At 41.6% G+C, this 20,778-nt stretch overlaps 1 long non-coding RNA gene across 4 annotated transcripts in view; it reads right to left on the bottom strand.

Annotated features, from left to right (window-relative positions):
* Positions 1 to 20,778, bottom strand: part of LOC111819474 (uncharacterized) — a 108,257-nt gene that overhangs the window by 74,421 nt on the left and 13,058 nt on the right. For 2 of the 4 annotated variants that reach the window (XR_002823082.1, XR_002823080.1), the window contains exon 4: positions 13,894 to 16,101. The exons of 1 other annotated variant lie outside the window; for it this stretch is intronic. This is a non-coding gene — a long non-coding RNA (uncharacterized LOC111819474). Of the gene's footprint in view, positions 1 to 4,412; positions 4,521 to 13,893; positions 16,102 to 20,778 lie in introns of those variants that run through there. One more of the 4 variants, XR_002823083.1, reaches the window with a different exon arrangement.

The following is a 20,778-nucleotide window of genomic DNA, read 5'->3' as shown; positions in this document are numbered from 1 at the left end:
TAAAGAAGATGCAAGAGGCTTGGTGACCAAGGAAAGGGTATTAAGGATGATTGTGGAAGCTCCCACCTCAGGGGAAAAGAGCCAGACTGGAGGAGTATAAGAGAGACTTGTAAGAACAGGCTCTATTACATTGTTTGCTGTTCTGTGTGGTATGTAACCACTTCCATTATCCTTGACTTTCAGTAAACATGTGCCACATACTCTGTCTGCTGTTACTGGTTCTTTGGGAAGGTAAGTCTAAGAAAAATAGTGTCTTGGTCATCTAGTGCTGCTATAACAGAAATGCCCCAAGTGGATGACTTTAACAATGAGAAATTTATTCTCTAACAGTCTAAGAAGCTAGAAGTCCGAATTCAAGGAGTCAGCTCCAGGGGAAGGCTTTATCTGTCTGATGGCGTTGGGGGAAGGACTTTGTCATCAGTCTTACCTGGTCAAGGAGCTTCTCAGCACAGAGATCCTGGGTCCAAAGGACATGCTATTCTCCTGACTCTTGTTTCTTGGTAGTATGAGGTCCCCATGTTTCTCTGCTTGCTTCTCTCTTATATCTCAAAAGAGACTGGTTTAAGACACAATTTAATCTTGTAGCTTGAGTCCTGCCTCTTTAACATAACTGCCTCTAATCCCATCTCATCAACATCATAGAGATAGGATTTACAACACACAGGAAAATCACATCAGATGACAAAATGGCAGACAATTACATAATACTGGGAATCATGGCCTAGCCAAATTGATACACATATTTTTGGGAGACACAATTCAATCCATAACAAAGAGATTGGTTACCTTTATAGACTCAAAGTAGAGAGGAGAATGGTAAGTGAGATGCAAAAGAAAGCTCTTCCCCAACTATTAATATCTTGATATCTTGTACTTAGCAAGATTGAACAATATGAATCATGCCTGTGGCCAAGGGAATGCAAAGTGCTGGTCGACTCAGGCCTTGGTCCCTCCCCAGCTCTGAAACACTCACTGTGACGAGGAGATGAGGTTACACTGGCACCAATCAGGATACCCCGGAGGTTGAGTGTGGGGTCAATCCCTCTCAAATCAATCACTTCTACACAGGAGGAAGGGGGGTGCATGAATGTTGGGGAGCCACCACAGTGTTCACTACAAGGGTTTGAGCCAGTTTTCACAATATTAAAGGCGGAGAGAGCTGGGAACTCCCAGGTTGCTGATACTTGGGTTACACAGAATAGGAAATACTAAAACCCAGTAAAAAGAAAAAAAAATGCATACTGGCTTGATGGTCTTTGATGATAGTGTTTGGGCATTTTCCAAACATTCTAATTTCCACATACAATCCCAGAATGCCTGGGTTGAAATCTCAGCTATACTTCTTACTAGACCTATGACCTTAGACTAGTTATTTAATCTCTCTGTGACTCAGTTTGCTCATTTGTAAAATGAAGGTAATAATAGTACCTGCCTCATAGGATAGATACAAGAATTAAGTGACTTAATATCTGTAAAACTCTCAGAAAAGTGCCTAACACGTGATGTTGGTTAAATTAAAGAAAAAAAATTAACTAAAATCATCTGGGATCTGTAATGGTCTCCAAGATTTTATCCACCTTCCCGGACATCTATCTGCCTCCTTCCTCTCCTGAACATACCAAGTCTACCAAAACAGGAAGTGCAGACCCTAACCTCCCCCAAAATAGACTTGTCTCTGGAGACTAAAAGTAAATAATCGGCTTGGTATTGATTAGGCTTTGGAGTCACTCTTTCTTTCCAGTGACTAAGTTGTTCTGTTTAGAACACTAAGCAGTCAGTGATTTATAAAATAGTGTTCCAATCAGGGAAAAAAGAAATAGTCTCTATAAAACAGCAAATTTAATAGAACAGCATTCTTTTTACATGTATAATTTATTTCATTTTTTGTTGTTGATAATATACTCAGCAGAACATATACTAATTCAACAGTTTATACATGTACAATTCAGTGACATTGATTGACATTGATTAAATTCTTTGAGTTGTGTGCCATTCTCACTTTCCTTTTCCAAGTTGTTCCTCCCCTGTTAACATAAATTCACTGCCCCCTAAGTTTCCTGTCTAATCTTTTGAGTTGCTGTTGTCAATTTGATCCCATATAGATAAATCTTAAAACAGCACAATGCTCGCGGAAGACATTCTTTTCTAGTTAAGTTAAACTATTGTTTAGTTTTAAGACTTGCAGGTGATAGTTTTGGTTTAAGGTTTAAGGTTTCAAGATTATCTCAGGGCAATTGTTTCGGCGTTCATCCGGCCTCTATAGCTCCAGGAGGTCTAGATTCCTTGAGAATATGAAATTCTGTTCTGCATTTTCCCTCTTTTGGTCAGGATTCTTCTACATAATCCTTGCTGGGCAGAATCTTCCGGGTTATTCCAGGCATTTAAAATCACATCTAATGAATCTGTCTTAAATGCTTGGTTGAAACCTTTTTCTTAATAAAAAATTCAGACAATGTACTATGATGTTTACTACAATGCACTTTATAATAATGAAAAACTAGAAATGACTTAAATGTTCAACAGTAGGGTTCTGGTAAATAAATTACGGTGCAGCCATATGATAAAATATTACTCAGCCACTAAAAATCATATTTTCAAAGAACTCTCAGTGATAGTTCAATGTATATGGTTACAATGTTAAATGAAAAGAGAAGGATACACAATTGCATAAGCTTCAGGATCTCAGCTTTGTGAGAAACATACACACTGTCTTAGTTATCTAGTGTTGCTATAACAGAAATACCACAAGTGGATGGCTTCTACAAATAGAAGTTTAGTCTCTCACAGTCTAGTAGGCTAGAAGTCCGAATTCAGGGTGCCAGCTCCAAGGGAAGGCTTTCTTTCTCTGTTGGCTCTGGAGGTAGGGACTTGTCATCAATCTTCCCCTGATCTAGGAACTTCTCAGCACAGGGAACCTGGGTCCAAAGAACGCACACTCCTGGCTCTTGCAGCTTGGTGGTAATGAGGTCCCCATGTCTCTCTGCTCAATTCTCTCTTTTATATCTCAAAAGAGATTGGCTTAATACACAACCTAATCTTGTAGATTGAGTCCTGCCTCATTAACGTAACTTCCACTAATCCCACCTCATCAACACAGAGGTAAGATTTACAACACATAGGAAAATTGCATCAGATGACAAAATGGTGGACAATCACCCAATACTGGGAATCACGGCCTAGCCAAGTTGACACATATTTTTGGGGACACAATTCAATCTATGACACATACTTACTGTACACATTTATAGGAAAAAATGTCTGAAAGAATATGTATCAAAAGCATAACAGTGATTGTATCTAGGAAATGAGATATTGGGTGGCTGGAAGATGAGATATTGGTGGTTTTAATTTTCTTCATTATATTTTCCAAGTTTTCTATAATTCACATGAGGAAGCCATTGCCCCTTCATCCCCCCCACCACCACCCCTGCCATTAAACACTTTCTAAATTAACAGAAAATCTCTCTCTTTCTTTCTCTCTTTCCCTCTTTCTTTCTCTGACTGTAGGCAAGGGGTACTATGAATCAAACACCTGTAGAGGATTACATTTACCCTGGTTGCATATCCCTGGACCACAGCCCTCTGCAAAGAAGGTCCACATGTTCCTGCTAAGATCCTGAGCTGTTCTGGATCCTTTACACCTCCATCCTGGTCTTCAAACCCTCCACCTATTTTGTATGAGTCCCTTGTCTCCAGCTAGTAATTTTCTCTTTTTGTTCAAGAGGGAAGAGCTGGTTTCTGTTCCTTGTAAATAAAAGAACTTTAATTAATGTTGTTGCCGTCAGGTGCCATCGAGTCGGTTCCAACTCATAACGACTTATGTATAACAGAACAAAATGTTGTCGGGTCCTGTGCCATCCTCGCAATAGTTGCTATGTTTGAGCCCATATCGTTGCAGCCACTGTGTCAATCCATCTCACTGAGGGTCTTCCTTTTTCTCAGTGACCATCTACTTTACCAAGCATGATGTGCTTCTCCAGGAACTGATCCCTCCTGATAACATGTCCAGAGTAAGTGAGACAAAGTCTAGCCACCCTCACTTCTAAAGGGCATTCTGGCTGTGCTTCTTCCAAGACACATTTGTTTGTCCTTCTGTCAGTTTATGGTATATTTAATATTCTTCACCAACACCATAATTCAAATGCATCAATTCTTCGGTCTTCCTTTTTCATTGTCCAGCCTTTGCATGTATATGAGGCGATTTAAAAGACCATGGCTTGGGTCAGGCTCACCTTACTCCTCATCTTTGCTTTTTAACACCTTAAAGAGATCTTTTGCAGCAGATTTGCCCAATGCAATAAGTCACTGATTTCTTGACTGCTGCTTCCATGGGCATTGATTGTTGACCCAAATAAAATGAAATCCTTCACAACTTCAATCTTTTCTCCATTTATCATAATGTTGCTTATTGGTCCAGTTGTGACAATTTTTGTTTTCTTCATGCTGAGGTGTAATCCATACCGAAGGCTGTAGCCTTTGATCTTTATCGGTAAGTAAGTAATAACTTCGAAAGCCAGATCCTGTATAAGGAGGAATCTATCAGAGAAGGAAAACTCAAATATTTTTCACTAAAATGAGCAATAGAAAAATGGTAAGACTGCACCCTGTCAAAGGTGGAAAACTTGTGAGACCCAGAAAAACAAAGCAGTTCCATTGAGTTCCAGCTCTCGCAAGTTTCACTGCACTTCGAGTCCTCTTCGCTTTCAGCAAGCAAGGTTGTGTCATCTACTTATTGCAGGTTGTTAATGAATCTTCCTCCATTCCTAATGCCATGTGCTTCTTCACATAGTCCAGCTTCTCGGATTATTTGCTCAGCATACAGTTTAAATAAATATGCTGAGAGGATACAACCCTGCACACACCTTTTCCAATTTTAAACCACGAAGCATCCCCCTGTTTTGTTTGAGTGACTGCCTTTGGCCTATGTTTAGGTTCCCTATTAGCACAATTAAGTGTTCTGGAATTCCTTAATTAATACTACACGCTAATTGATTCACATACATAAATTTTATAACCTCAACTAAATTGTAAGATTTTTGAAGCTAAGGACTATGTCTTTTTCTTTTCTCTGTATCCTTCAGAGCACAACTAGTAAGCCAATTCTAGGTTCATCCAAAACCAACCAAATCCACGTCGTTGAGTTGATTCCAACTCTTAATGACCCTGTCCCATAGGGTTTCCAAGTCTGTAAATCTTTACAGAAGCAGACTGCCACATCTTTCCCCCGCAGAGAAGAGCAGCTGGTAGGTTCAAACTGCCGACCTTTTGATTAGCAGCCCAATGCTTTAACTACTACACCACCAGGGCTCTCTAGGTACATAAACCCACTGCTGTAGAGTCGATTCTGACTCATAGCGACCCTCTAGGTACATAGGAACTCAAATACATGGATTTCCCTTAAATAGGTGGGGAGGCCAAAAAGGCCTATAATAGCTCCAGAACAATACAGGTCACTAAGAGGCCTAAGGTGTGGTGAAGGTAATATAAAAAGAAAATCTCCTATCTAATCAGCAGTAGAGGCATGTGACCAGGACTTCTCAAGAGCAGAGCTAGCTTTTAGGAAGAGAAAAGTTCTGTGAGTGCTGATCCTTTTATAAAAACATTCTCTTCACTGCTAGTCATTAAGCAGCAGACCCTGGAGAGAGAGAGAGAGAGAGAAAGAGCAAGCAATGGAACCCAGCCGCAGAACCCCTCCCCAACCTAATTAGAAACCAATTAACTGTGGCTGGGTTCGGCATAAACAAGGACCCTAAGGACATTTCAAGAGGCCTTTCTAAAGCAGAACATGCAGGCTCACACCTGCTTACATACTAAAACTTTGCGGCCAGGTTTTTTTTTCTCTTTTTTTCCCTCTGGTAATCAAACAATTTCATAGATGATGCTCATTTCACGTAATGAGTTTTTGCAAGCATTATGCAATATCTATCCCCACAAGAAGGAAATTTAGGCAAGGATAAACTTCACTGGCTCTACATTGTGCTTGGTGGTGCGCCCCTGGGGTCTGCCCCTGGGGTCTGTGTGTCTCTCTCTGCTTGTCTTTCCCCACTCCATTTTGGGTCTTGACCCTGCTCCCTTTACCAGGAATTAACCAATCGGTTGCCTTGGAGTCGATTCTAACTCATGGCAACCCCATGAGTGTCAGAGTAGAACTGTGCTCCATAGGGTTTTCAGTGGCAGATTTTTCAGAAGCAGATTGTCAGATCTCTCTTCCAAGGTGACTCTGGGTAGGCTCAAACCTCCAATCTTTTGGTTAGCAGCCAAGCAACCGACTATACCACCCACGAATTACTATGCCCATATTCCTTCCTGCCATCACCTGCTAACACCTATCTGTTCTTCTGTTTAGATGCCACCTACTCCACAGAGCCTTCTCTGATCCCACTCCCAACACTACCTTCACTCCCTCCCCCACTCCTGAGACTGGGTAATAGGTCCCTCTTGTGTGTTTCCTTAGTACCCTTCTCACACATGTTCATGGGATGAAGATTGATATGGTAACTGTGAACCCCAGCATCATCACAGAGAGGTTCCACAAGCTAGAGATGTGGTGGCAACTCTTTTACCATGTGCTCCAGGTATAGGAGGATGAGGACGTGTGGTGCTGCCATGTGTGCAGCAACATGGACTTGCTCATCTGAGTCAGGTACACACTAGATGACTGAGTCACCACAGGGCATGTACTACTTACCCCACAGTGCTTGGTCAACACGTTGCACTAGTGGCCCAGCTCAGGTGCATGTGCCAAGCTTATTAGCACTGACCTTATCCTGGCCATGGTGGGCTCAGTATCTTCAAGAAGGTGTGCCTCTTCGGTTTCTGGGCCTTCCCAGTGAGCCCTTATAAGTTCTACATCACTCATCACTACCAGGACAATGTCAAGTCCATCCTGGCTTCCACACCATGCCCTCTGAGACCCTGCAGCAGCAGGAACAGCATGTACAAAGGCTCTGAGGCAGATGGCATTATAGTGGATTTGGGGACCTGCCTGGATGTGGAGAGCAATGGGGACGTGGAGGACGAGGGGCTGGAGAGGCTGGTGGTCAATGACTGTTGGGTGAATCAATGAATAAACAGCATATACTCATCAAGGGAGGTGTGGCCTCTGTGTGCACATAAAAAAGATTGTGGGATGGGGCCAGGCCCCAGGAGACCACATCCATGAACTATCCCTTCAACTCGATGGCACCTAACAACAACAACAAAGCCTCCTGCATCACAGCAACACGCAAGTCCCCACAGTACGACAAACTGACAGATGCGTGGGGTGGTGCTAGAATAGGCTCTAGCTATTTCTTTGCTCTTCCTTTCAGACACAGGTTCCTGTTGAGTGGGACAATTCACACAGGAGTATATGATACCCCGCTGCTCACCATCTATGAGGTTCAGGAAGAGATAACAGAGGAGAGGAAAGAAAGCAACCTGAACACAAAAGAGAAAGAGGTCAGGGTGACCACAAAGATTAAGAAGTTATAGATCAAAACACACAGCAAACAGAAGGCAACTGGGCAGTGAAGAATGTGCCTGTGCCAACAGCCTTTGAGCACCAGAAGGCTTGCTTCTGCTCCAGATGGCTACAAGGTGGGACATTGATCAAGTGACGGCTGAGCAAAGGTGAGATGGCTCCAATCTAGGCTGGGTTTGAAAGCAGAGTCAGGAAAACCACGGATATTGGAAATCAAGAGATGCAGACGGTGAATGATGACGAGAGAGAGCATGACTTTCCCAAACTGGAGACATTTCTAAGAACTTGCCCACCTATGGATTTCTAGTAAGGTATCTTAATTCTTCAAGAAGATACTTGGTAATTAGAGACCAGGCTAAAATGGAATGACTGAACAGACTGGTGTCTTCATTTTTATTTTTAAATGTATTTTTCTGGTTATAAAAAGTGGCATATACAGAAAAGCATAAAGATGAAAGTAATCTAATCCAATCACCCAGAAAGCACATTAAGAGACCTTTTGGGTATTTCTTTAAGGCCTTTGTTTCATCTGTGCATACGTTATGCATATATAAGCACACTCAAACTTTTTAAACCCACATTAGGGAAGAGTATACCATATTCTGTTTGTACCTGTTTTTCTCACTTAAAAATAGATAATAACGTTCCGTATGAATATATATAGTTTCATATCATTTTAGTGACTAGATAGTATTCAATCATATGGTCATAGAGTAATTTATTTGATTCCCTATGAGTTAAAAATTTATCTCTTTTTAATTTTTTAAATCATTATAAACAATGTTACAATAAATATCCTTGAAGATAAAGCTCAGTACATAGCCAGGATGATTATTTTAGGATAAATTCCTAGAAGTGAAATTGCTGAAACAAAAGGCATGCATGGTTTTAGAGAATGTAGATAGTATTCCAAATTCCCCTTCATAAAGGTCATGCCAGTTCATACTCCTGGGTCCTGCCAGCAGCGTATAAGGGTTCTCATTTTCTCACATTCGCAGTAATATGTACCTTATAAGATATTCCACCACCTGTCTATCAGTTGACCATGTTGTGGTGGTTTGCATGTTGCTGTAATGTTGGCAGATATGCAATCAGTGTTTCAAATACCAGCAGGGTCACCTATGGTGGACAGGTTTCAGTCGAGCTTCCACACTAAGACAAGGAAGAAAGGCCTGGCAATCTACTTCAGAAAACTAGCCAATGAAAACCTTATGGATCACAGCAGAGCGTTATCAGACTTGCTTGCTTTGGACACATCATCAGGAGGAATCAATTGCTAGAGTAGGACATCATGTTTGGTGAAATAGAGGGCCAGTGAGGGCGTGGGAGACCCTCAGTAGGATGGATTGGCACAGTAGCTGCGATGATGGACTTGAACATGTTAGCGATTGTGAGGATGATACAGGACCAGGCAATGTTTCGTTCTGTTGTACGTAAGGTTGCGATGAGTCAGAGTCAACTTAATGGCAGCTATCTCTCTACATAAGGAGTCCTGGTGGTACAGTGGTTAAGCAGCTTGACTGCTAACTGAAAGGTCGGTGGTTCAAACACAGCAGCTGCTCCACGGGAAAAAATACCTGGTGATCTACTCCTGTAAACGTTATAGCCTAGAAAATTCTATGGGGCAATTTGACTTTACCACATGGGGTTGCTATGAGTCGGAATCGACTTAACAGCAACAGAGTTGTTTTTTTGTTTTTTTTAATGTATTTGTCTGTCTGTCCAACTATCTGTCTATCTATCTATCTTTCTGTCTGTCTATCTATCTAAGACATTGATTCAGGGAAACACGGACTATGCTAATTATGCAGATTTGAAAGGAAACACACATCAAAACTTTATCATTCCAGTTCTCTTCCATACTCAGCCCTTCTCATACTCCCTTGCTTTCTTCCCTTGTTTTCTCCTTGGTATTATTCGGGTATCCATCTGTCTCTCGTATTAAAGTCTTAGCTAGTTTGAGGGTAGGGAAGATGTCTGATTCAGTTTTATATTCTTCTATACCCCTTAGGATCTAGAACAGACCTTTGTGATGGATTTGTTCAATATTTGTTAAAGAAAGTAAATTGACTAAATTCAAATATTCAAATGTATAATTTAGACCCAAAGTAACTTGGGAGGCAGAATGTGACAGTGTAGAAAAATAGCATTATGTAAATTATGAAGAGAATAGAAATGACTGCTTTGTTTTGAAGTCCAAAATCTTCTTAGCAAGAGTCCTTACCCTTGGGTTCCAAACAAAATCCTTGCCAAAATCATCCATAGTCAAAGTACTCATTTAATTATTCATTCATTTATTCAAACTCTTATTAGGAGTCTGTTGAACACCAAGCGCATTAGTGAAATAAAACACAGTCACTGCACTTAATGATTTTACAATGGAATTGGAGAGATGAAACAAACGCTTTGATTCAACAACATTTAATAATCACTCATGAAGTGCCAGGACCCAGGGATATTGAAATAAATAATATCTAGTCTGTGACCTCTAGGAGTTTACGATCCTATAGAGAAGATTCTATATCCTTTAGACAATTTTGTCATAGAGTGGCTAGTACTACGCACAGCATAGTACCGTGCAAGGCAGAAGTATCATAGTGTGGTAGGAAAAGAGTGGGCTTCAGAATCAGGCAGACCTGGGTTTGAATTTATTATTTTCTGCTTTCTAGCTCTGTGACCCTGGGCAGGCCACTTCAAACTTCAGTTTCTTTATACCAGACATAATGTGCAAATTAATGAAATAGGGTGTGCAAAGGGCCCTTGATAAATACAGACTCTGGGTGAATGGTTGTTGTTAGAGGGGCATGGTCGAGGAAAAATTCACAGAGGAGGAGATGCTGGAACTGGACTAAGAAAGAAAATGTGACATAACTGGGCACAAAACATGAAGAAGGGCATTGCAAGTAAAAGGAACAGCACATGCAAAGGCTTGGGGGCATGAAAACCACTCAGCCTGTTTGGAAAATGATGGTAGTTTTGTGAGGTTGCAGCATAGAAAAGGAGATAGGGAAGGGCAGAAGATGAGGAGCAAGAGGGAGGCAAAAGACAGTTCAATAGAGGGCTTTGCAAATCATGGTGAGGGGCATGGATATAATTCTCTACGGCTATGCTGTCTAATATGGTAAGAATGAGCCACATGTGGCTATTTAAATGAATCTAATTAAATAAAATTTAAAGCTCATTTCCTTAGTCACACTAGCCACATTTCAAGTGCTCGAAAACCACATGTGGCTAGTAGCTACCATACTGGATAGTACAGTTATAAAAACACTGCCATGATCACAGGAAGTTCTATTAGACAGAGCTGCTCTACAGCCTTGCTACTCAAAGTGGTCAGCAGACCAATAGCATCGGTCTCACCTGGAAGCTTGTTAGCAATGTAGTCTCAGATTCCACCCCAAACCTACCGGATTAGAATCTGCATTTTATCAAGATCGCCAAGTGAGTCATGTGCAGATGGAAACTCAGCTTGAGAAGCACTGCTCCCTAGAATGAGGAGTCCTGGAACAGTGTGAGCAGGAAGCGGCATGGTCAAAACTGCATTTGAGAAGTTTGTTCTAGTAGGGGAATGAATAATATGGGGGCAAGATCAAATGAAGAGAGAGACCAGTCAGGAGACAGTGGCAACAGGACTGCTGTTGCTGTATTTGAGCAAATTAGAAAAAGGCACATTTTTCTATGTAGAATCAGCCCAAAGAGATTTGAGGAGCAGACTGCAGGTTGAATTTAAGCTCCTCTGACTGAGGCAGAGCCATGGATGGTAGAAATGGTTAATGTGCTCGGCTGCTAACAGAAAGGGTGGAGGTTTGAGTCCACCCAGAGGCATCTTGGAAGAAAGACCTGGAAATCTACTTCTAAAAAATCAGCCATTGAAAACTCTATAGAGTAGTTCTACTCTGCCATGAGTTGGAATTGACTCGATGGAAACTGGTTTGCTTTTTTGTTGTTGTTGTTCTATCCAGGCACCCTTGTGCATGAGAGTATGGGACAACATGGTAGCAATTGTCCAGGTAAGCGATAAAGAAAGCTATAATACACAACTGAGGACGTTAGTTAACAGTAACAAATCACCACTATACGGGGCGTTGTTTTGTAAATGTCACGGGCTTCAAGAGGACCAGGGCAGCAGCTGGGGTGAGAGAGTGAGGGGCCATTCTGCAAGGACCAGTAAGGAAGGCTGACCTCTTTCCATCCTGTGCTGAGGGGCAGCCCTGCTCCAGAGTATCCCTGTTTCATTTCACATCACAAAAGTGGTTATACTAATTGCCTTCAACCAGTTCTGCATTTCATGTGTATAATACTCATAATTTGAGGTTTGAGTACAATTGCAGTAAATTATACTAATCACAGGAAAACTTCATTAAACTAATAGAGGTTTATTCAAAAGTGTAGTTTTAAGCAATTAGTATTCCCCAGTTGAAAGGATGTCTTCTTATTTTATAATGAAAGATATTGAATACTTCACAACTGTATTAATTGGGAGTCCATTATTTCCGGTCTCCATGGTTTTAAAATAATGGGAGTTTTTAGAAAACGTTACCCCATTTGGAGTTACAGTCACTTTTTAAACCCTGAGCCATAATGTTAAAAAAAAACAAAAACAAAAACAAAAACTTAGAAGCAATCTTAAGTAGAAAGAGTCTTTAGAGAACTTAACTCTCTATTTTGAATACTTCTGGACTTCTAGGAATGGGCAAAGTTTAATTTATGCACTTCAAATTGCCTTAAATAGCATGAGTTGGGGCAGGGAAAATATCTACCTCTTGGTACACAATGTCTTACACACACACACAAATATACACACACGTTCTGCAATGGTTCATGCAGGAATCAGATGGCGCATTCAAGTAGGGTAATTGAGGATTGTTTAATAAAAGGATCATTTACAACAATGTAGGTAGGGCTAAGGAGAATTAACAGCAGTCTGGGTTGAGCAATAGCTGGGAGCTATTACCACTCAGGCCAGAAGGGGGAAGGGCAGAGGACACTTACTGAAACTCGGACAGGGTAGCTGCAAAAGAAGGTTGACCATCAGGAACTTCCGTCTTTGGTAAAGGGACACAGCCAGTTTACAATAACGTGGCAGGAAGAGTTGATAGAATAAAAATCCCAATCTCACTCTCCTTCCTCCCGCTTTTCTTATGGTACCTCCCATTGGCCAAACCCAAGAAGAAGCCAGAGGGTAAGAGAAGCTATTGCTGCAGTCCATTCAGGGGAACTTCCCAGGACACAAAGCAAGGTAGAGAAGGGTAGAGGGTGGGTGTAGAGGAGCAAATGGAAAATACCCTGCACTCTCTCCTAAACATACACACAGTCATACACAAACACATATCTTAACATTCTGTAACATCTTCAGTTAACAAGTACTTTAGAATATTTTTCAGACATACATCTGACCCATAGCAGGCACTCAATATATATTTATTGACTATATCAATGAAATATATTATTTGCAAATGAACTAATTTTTTTGTTATTCCTGAGAATTAGATTTCTTTATAAATTTATTTTATTTTTAAGTGACAGACTTCTTTTGGATCCAAAGACTTGTGGAAGGTGAATGGTATGTAAAACAAAACAAACCTGTTGCCTTCGAGTTGATTCTAACTCATAGTGACGCTATAGGACAGAGTAGAACTGCCTCATAGGGTTTCCAAGGAGTGCCTGGTGGATTCAAACTGCTGATCTTTTGTTAGCAGCCAAGCTCTTAACCACTACCAGGGCTCCAAATGGTATGTAAAATTTATTAAACGCTGCAATAATTTTCTTAATAGTTAAAGTTAAAGAAAAAAAATTCAATATGATTCTATCTACAGAAACAGTGAAACAAGTAGTTAATTCCAATATTACTTGAGTAGTACTAGAGGAAATCACTTCCTGTTGACAAACTTGATTGATCAAATTGTCCAGGAAGTTGACCAATTTTTCAGTTCAGTTTACCCATGGAGATGCCAATGCCCTGATAACATGTCCTTCCTTCTCAAATGATGAAATAAACATTTTCATCACCCAAGCTGTCATGGATTGAATTGTGTCCCCCAAAAATATCTGTCAACTTGACTGGGTCATGATTCCCGGTACTGTATGATTGTGTAATCTGATGTGATTTCCTTATGTGTTGTAAACTCTATCACTATGATGAGGTTATATGTGATCTCCTTATGTGTTATAAATTCTATCACTGTGATGAGGTTATACTGATGAGGTTTACAAGATTGGATAGTGTCTTAATCCAATGTCTTTTGAGATATAAAGAGAGAAGCAAGCAGAGACACATGGGAACCTCATATCACCAAGAAAGCAGTTCCGGGAGCAGAACGCGTCCTTTGGACCTGAGGTTCCTGTGCAGAGAAGCTCCTGGACCAGGGGAAGATTGATGACATGGACCTTCCTTCAGAGCTGAGAGAGGGCCTTCCCCTGGATCTGGTGCCCTGAATTTGGACTTGTAGCCTACTGGACTGTGAGAGAATAAATTTCTCTTTGTTAAAGCCATCCACTCGTGTTATTTCTGTTAGAGCAGCACTAGATGACTAAGACACAAGTTTTGCCAATGAAGCCAAAATAAATTTCCAAAACATTTTGAGCAAGCACGATTTCACAGTCTCAGTTGGCTTGTTAGTGGCAGATGTGAATTCTAGCCCTGGTTCTTCTATTCACTATTTTCGTGGATGCAGGCAGGCAACCTGGGCTCCCTTATCTATGAAATGAGGAGGCTGGACTTTGATCCCCAAGGCCCCTGGCAGCTCTAACGTCCCCATGACTCTAGGCTCTGCGTGCAAACCTCTGAACCTTTCACTGGGAAACATTCTCAGTCAAAGTACATCAAATATCTAAACACACAGTGTTTACCCTTCTGATCAAATGGCCAGTGTGTAATTTGACCCTTTCAACAAATCATGGATGTGAGAGTCAACGTTCTGTGCATGTAAACAACTGTTGGGGACAGTTTTATCATTTGAAGAAACAAGTAAATGAGATTCAGTTACTGAGATAGCTTTCAATGGGAATTTTTAAGTAGATGGAGAGGCTAGTTCTGACCTATTGCCAGGAGCACAGTTTTCCCCTGTGGAGCTGGTAGACTGGCTCTGATCCATCCCGACTCTGCCACCTGGTTTCCTTAGTAACCAAGGGCCTAGATCTGCGAGATGTTTGCAGGACATCTGGCAGGATTAAGGTAAAGATTACTGCTATCAGAGATCAAGCCCATAACCTTGGCCTTTGTAGACCCTACACTAATTAGAAGTCACCAGGCAGGGATGTGGAACCACCAAACAGCGCTGGTGAGTCAGGTCAGCACAGTGATGGAGAATGTAGACTCTGGAACCAGACTGCTTGAGATCAAATACCAGCTCTGTCCCTTGCTAGTGGCAGAATCTCGGGCAATTTAATTTGCCTCTTTGGGCCTCAATTTCCTCTTCTGTAACATAAGTTTAATAAAAGTACCTTCCTTGTGCAGTTGCTGACAGGATGAAATACACTAAAATACTAAAAGTATACAGAACTGTACATAACTAGCTCTCAATGTGAATTAGCCAGTAGTAGTAATAATATGATGATTACATAACACATAAAAAAGAAAAATAGAGATTTTCAAGACTATCATACACAGCATTGTTTTAGGGGAGATCCATCACTCATCTGTCAGTGGAGGCTTGCATGTTACTATGATGCTGAACAGATTTCAGCAGAGTTTCCAGACTCAGACTAGGAAGAAAGGCCTAGTGATTTACTTCCAAAATTAGCCAGTGAAAACCCCAAGGATCACAACAGTATGATCCCGTTGTGCATGGGGTCACCATGAGTCGGGGGCTGACTTGTTGGCAGCTAACAACAACAACAGCAAAGATGGCGTGACTTTAAAAACATGGCTTGAAAATCCTCCATTATGTTCCCATGAAAAGTATGCAAGGTTAGACTATCGGGGGCAGGGCTTGAACAACAGCAAAAGATTGTGAAGTTTAAGATCATGGGCTTTGGTATCAGGCAGAGCTGAGTTAGAATCCTAGCTCTGCAGATTACTAACTCTGTGAACTTGAGTAAATTAATCTAAGTCTGAAACTTTCCCCTAAACATACAATGGGGATAATAGCAGAATCTGCCTCAAGAGTTATGGTGATGATTAATAGACAATGCTGAAAAGATTCTCACAACACTGCCTGGAACATAGCAAACGAACAATCAATATTAATGACTATTATTACTAGGTCCAATCATACCCCATGTGGCCTATTTTCTCCCGGATGCCTATGTTTACTCAGTTACTCATTTATTTCATCTGTGAGGATTTCAACACATATTTGGGGGGGATAAAATTCAATCCATAACAGTGCCCTTAAGTATTTGACAGTCTAGCCTGGAGATGAATCATAGATACACCAAGTAATAGGAGAGCCTCCACGGAGCGGCCCAAACTCCGGTGTGCGATTACAGAGACGGGAGCAGTGCGAGGCAGTGAGGCTGTTCAGGACTGAAAGAGATGATTGGAAGATGGTCTTGATGGCTGAGGAGAGGCGGCGCGGTTTACGTTAAGAGGTACAGGCCGAACGGACATCCTGCGTTCACAATCTCAGATCTGCCACTCTCTGGCTCATGTGATTTTGCTTAAGTCACTTCACCCCTCTGTGCCTCGGTTTCCCTAGCTGTAAAATGAAGAAAATGAAAATACTTACCTCACAGAGTTAAAGCACTGAACAGGGCCTGGCTCAGTAAAAGTTGTGGTGTGGGTAAGAAAAAGGGTGGTTTTCCAGGCAGGCAAGCTATCAGGCATGCCGGCCATTGTGAGGATGATGCAGGGCCAGGCAATGTTTCACTGTGTTGTACATAAGGTCACCAAAAGTTGGGACCAACTTGATGGCATGTATGTATGTTTGTATCAAGTTATCAGGAACTTTTGTTTTAACCCAGAGATGCCCACGTAACCTGCCACTGTGCCCCTCAAAGGCTACAAAGGTAGATCCTCTTAGCCCTATCCCCAGGAAGAGCCCAATCTTACGCATGGCTTATCAGAAACACAGGCTGGTCTAAATATTTCTTTACTCTTCCATTTGGGCCATGTTTCAGCCAGTGGTGACTCAATATGACGTAGGGCACAGAAATCTCTTCTTCTTGGCCTCCTGACCTCCTACCTTCTCCATTCTCATCTCCCCAGGGTCCCAGTTTCATCCTGTCATTGCCCCTAGACTGGAGCTGGTGGGTCCCATCTTTTAGGGACCCCATGATTCCTTGACTGACATCCTGCTTGTCTGTGTTTTCAAATTCGCCCACCACATAAGCCAGCCTTTCTTGCTAAAATGATCACCTCCCGTAACATAATTTCTATATATTTTATGCCAAAATACTACTTCCATACTAAGAACCAAACCCATGGCCGTTGAATTGATTCTGACTCATACCAACCCTATAGGACAGAGCAGAACTGCCCCACAGGGTTTCCAAGACTGTAATCTTTATGGAAGCCGACTGCCACATCTTTCTCCCTCAGAATGGCTGGTGGGTTTGAACCGCCAACCTTTCGGCTAGCAGCCAAGTACTTTGACCACTGCACAACCAGGGCTCCTTTCAGGTAGAACAGGGAGGGACAATGGGAGTGAACACAGCACCCAACCTACAGAAAATATATTAAGGAATTTTCTACTTAATTCCTCACCTGAGGTCTGGCATACAGAACATTTCCTGGCTTTCTTTATAAGGTCAGCCAATACCAGGCTAAGCCCCTCGAAGCTAATTTCGGAGGGTTAAGAAGAATTGATGCCTTTGAATTATGGTGTTGGCGAAGAATACTGAATATACCATGGACTGACAGAAGAACGAACAAATCTGTCTTGGAAGAAGTACAGCCAGAATGCTCCTTAGAAGGGAGAATGGCGAGACTTCATCTTACGTACTTTAGACATGTTATCAGGAGGGACCAATCCCTGGAGAAGGACATTATGCTTGGTAAAGTAGAGGGTCAGCAAAAAAAGGAAGACCCTCAACAGGATGGATGGACACAGTGGCTGCAACAATGGGCTAAAGCATAACAACGATTGTGAGGATGGCACGGGACCAGGCAGTGTTTTGTTCTGTTGTATATAGGGTCATTATGAATGGGAACTGACTGGACGGCCCCTAACAACCACAAGAGGAGTTTACCAGAGGATTCACACTGCCTAAGAGCAGCTGGAGAAAAGCATCACCCCCTCCCTTACTGGGATTCTGATTCCAAGAGCGTAGAAAGTCCCATCATCTCCTGACTCAGACCCTGGAAATGCTCAGCAGTGACTCAGTGAGCAGCCGGGCTCACAGTGAGTGTCACCACGACTCTCATCACTGGATGCATTTGGCTTAGCTGCCATATGGCAGTTCGGAAGAGCTCTTTTGTAGTTTGATGGTCTGGAAACGACTGAGGCTGTCTTCACATTCCGTGTTGCTGGTTTATTTCTGTTTAGGAAGACAGGAGGCTGCTGGAGCATACCTTAACCTTGATGCTGCAGAAGGAAGCCTTGTGAACAGACTTTTTCATAACTCAAGTTGGAATATCCTGTTAAGGTAGATGGTAAGGACCAGAAGTTTATAAGCATTTAATAATCAGCTAATACTTTTTTTTTTGAGCAACTAATATGTGCCAGGCACTTAGCTGCTGGGGATAAAGAGACACATGAGACAAATGGCTCAGTCTAGTGGGAGAAAGAGTTGAAGAAAATAGCAATGATAATAGAGTGGGAGGAAACTGTAAGAGAGGGATATGTGGGAAGTCATGGGAGATGAGAGCCAGAAATAGCATCCAGAAACAAGCTCAAGTTGTAAAAGAAGAGTATAATTTATTGAGCACTTACTAAGCCCAGGTTCTATGCTGGATACTTTACTTATGTTATTTCAATTAATTCTTTCTCCAAAGTCACATAGCTGTAAGTAGTAGAGCTGAGGTTTGAATCCAGGTCAGTTTTAACCAAAATCCATTCCATTCCAATCAACTCCATTCCAGTTCATTCCACTAGGCAGGTCTGGGCAGGTGGGTGCTAACCAAGACCCATTCCATTCCAGTCAACTCCATTCCAGTCTATTCCACTAGGCAGGTCTGGGCAGGGGGATGCCGGGATAGAGATTTCAGGCCAAGAGAATAGCCTGCACAGTGGTAAAAAACAACTCTCTTTGTCTGATGCTGAAATCTCACCATTACCTGTAGGGGAACACTTGTCGACTACCCCAAATCCAGACTCCAAAATGGTACTGAAAGCTTAGCAAGAAGTGCTCAAAACAGGGCCTCTGCACTGAAAACATAACTGCTGGACAGATTCACACCAGCTGCTCGCTTTGCTCTCCTCTTTAATTAACGCACTCTGAATGTAGTTAAGGAGAAATGTTAAAGGCTGTCCAGCTTTGGTAGAAGACATTTGTGTTAGGTTGAACTAACCTGGAAAATTACCATGATCCAGTCAGAACTTTGATTAGAAAAATCTGCAACGTTTTCCGCCTCAACAGTTTTTGAGCACTTGGCTGATGTTTGATGCCCAGCTGGATTAATCTCCATATCACATTAAGAGGAACAAGTACTTCTCAGGTAGGTTTTTTACTGACTGCAATGTCTTTGCAATAGCCTTCCAGGGGCTTCTATGGGCTTAAATATATGACATTCAAAATAATATGTACATGAATTTCTATCCATTTCATCAAGGTAGTTGTTTTTCTCCATTTGTAATCTTTTTTTATGATTTGATTCTTCTTGCAGGAAGCAGGAGGTGCATTCAGGCCATCTTTGTGACCTTGGGCTCCACTCTCTGTGATGAAACTGGAAGCAAATCCCAGATGAGAACCCCAATTGTTCTAGAAGAACAGTGCAGAGCCCAGTGCTCCTGACCAAGTTGTCATACACCTGTTGCCTGGGTAACCATCAATCCACTAAGCCAGCCTTGAGTCATAAGTGGTGTAGGGAGAGGGTCTGCCAGGGATAGAGGGCAGTACATACACTTCTCTACCTGTTCCACCTCCAGATGTGGCCTAAGACGGACATACAAGGTGATAGAAGTCTACTGTCAGACCCCTATGGACCTAGAAGGCCCTCCTTTCCACAGCCTTCATCCAAGGATTCTCAGACCTCTACTAGTCTTATCACAAAACTTCCTCAGATTCTCACCATTGCTTAGGCTGGGCAGCGCTACTCAAAAGGCCAGTCCGCCGATTGGCACCAAATTTTTCACATCATCATCTGGTTTCCGGACCACGTTTTGAGTAGTGCTGGACTAGAGCACCTTCTCCTTAGAACCACTGTGCAGCGCATCAGAGCTCACAGACTTACCTGGACCTGTACCGGGAACTGCAGTGATGGGAAAACCTAATATATGTCTTCTCCTTTCAAGTATCCCATCCCATCCAAGATGCTACACACAAATTTAGAGAGGAAAAACCAAAAAAGGGGTCTTCACTGACCAACTCTCTTCTAGTTCTCTAAAAACACTTTTTATTTAAAGAGTAGTACAAGAAAATTTACAAAAAATAAAATATTAGTCCCAGCACCCCAAACCAAATACTACTGGCACTGTGTTGTAGTTTATTTTTCTTAGTAATAATTTATGCTGTATATGTAATACAAATTTTATTTTTAAACTTAATATTATTCCCGGATATTAGCTATGTCACATATGCTTCATGAACTTAAATTACTGGTAAAATTTTCTTGATACGTATCTTTTTAATAGGTTATTCATATTATTGCACGAATTTAAACTGGAATCCACAAGGTACAAAAATATTTAATATATAGCCTTGCTAGCGTTGACTAGCATTAACTAGTCTCCTAAAAAAAAGTATAACTTGATTGTTTTAATTGTATTTTACTTGATTGTTAGTAAGATTGTCAATATACAACTTTTTTTTCTATTTTGAAATAGCAAATTTTTGTAGAGACTTTTCTAAGCTTTGTCTTCCTTCAAGTAGATAGTAGCTAGTCATCATTGTTTTAGAGAGAATCCAATAGTACACGGTTTAAAAGACTATACTAGACATAAGCTGTGTTATCTTATGCTGCTGTTGTGGTTGCTGTCAATTCAATTCCAACTCATGGCAACCCCATGTGTGCAGAGTAGAACTGTGCCATAGGGTTTTCAAGGCTGTGACCTTTTTGGAAGCAGAATGCCAAGCCTGTCTTCTGAGGTGCCTCTGGGTGGCTTCAAACTGCCAACCTTTTGGCGAGTAGTTGAGCCTTTGTGCCACTCAGGGACTCCATCTCTTATGCTAAAACAAACAAAAACCAAACCTGTTGCTGTTGACTCAATTCTGACTCATTGTGACCCTATAGGACAGAGTAGAACTGCCCTATAGGGTTTCCAAGGAGTGGCTGG

Source organism: Trichechus manatus, unplaced genomic scaffold (genome assembly GCF_000243295.1).
Source record: "Trichechus manatus latirostris isolate Lorelei unplaced genomic scaffold, TriManLat1.0 scaffold00009, whole genome shotgun sequence".
Taxonomy (NCBI): Eukaryota; Metazoa; Chordata; class Mammalia; order Sirenia; family Trichechidae; genus Trichechus; species Trichechus manatus.
This window is presented reverse-complemented; position numbering and strand designations above follow the sequence as displayed.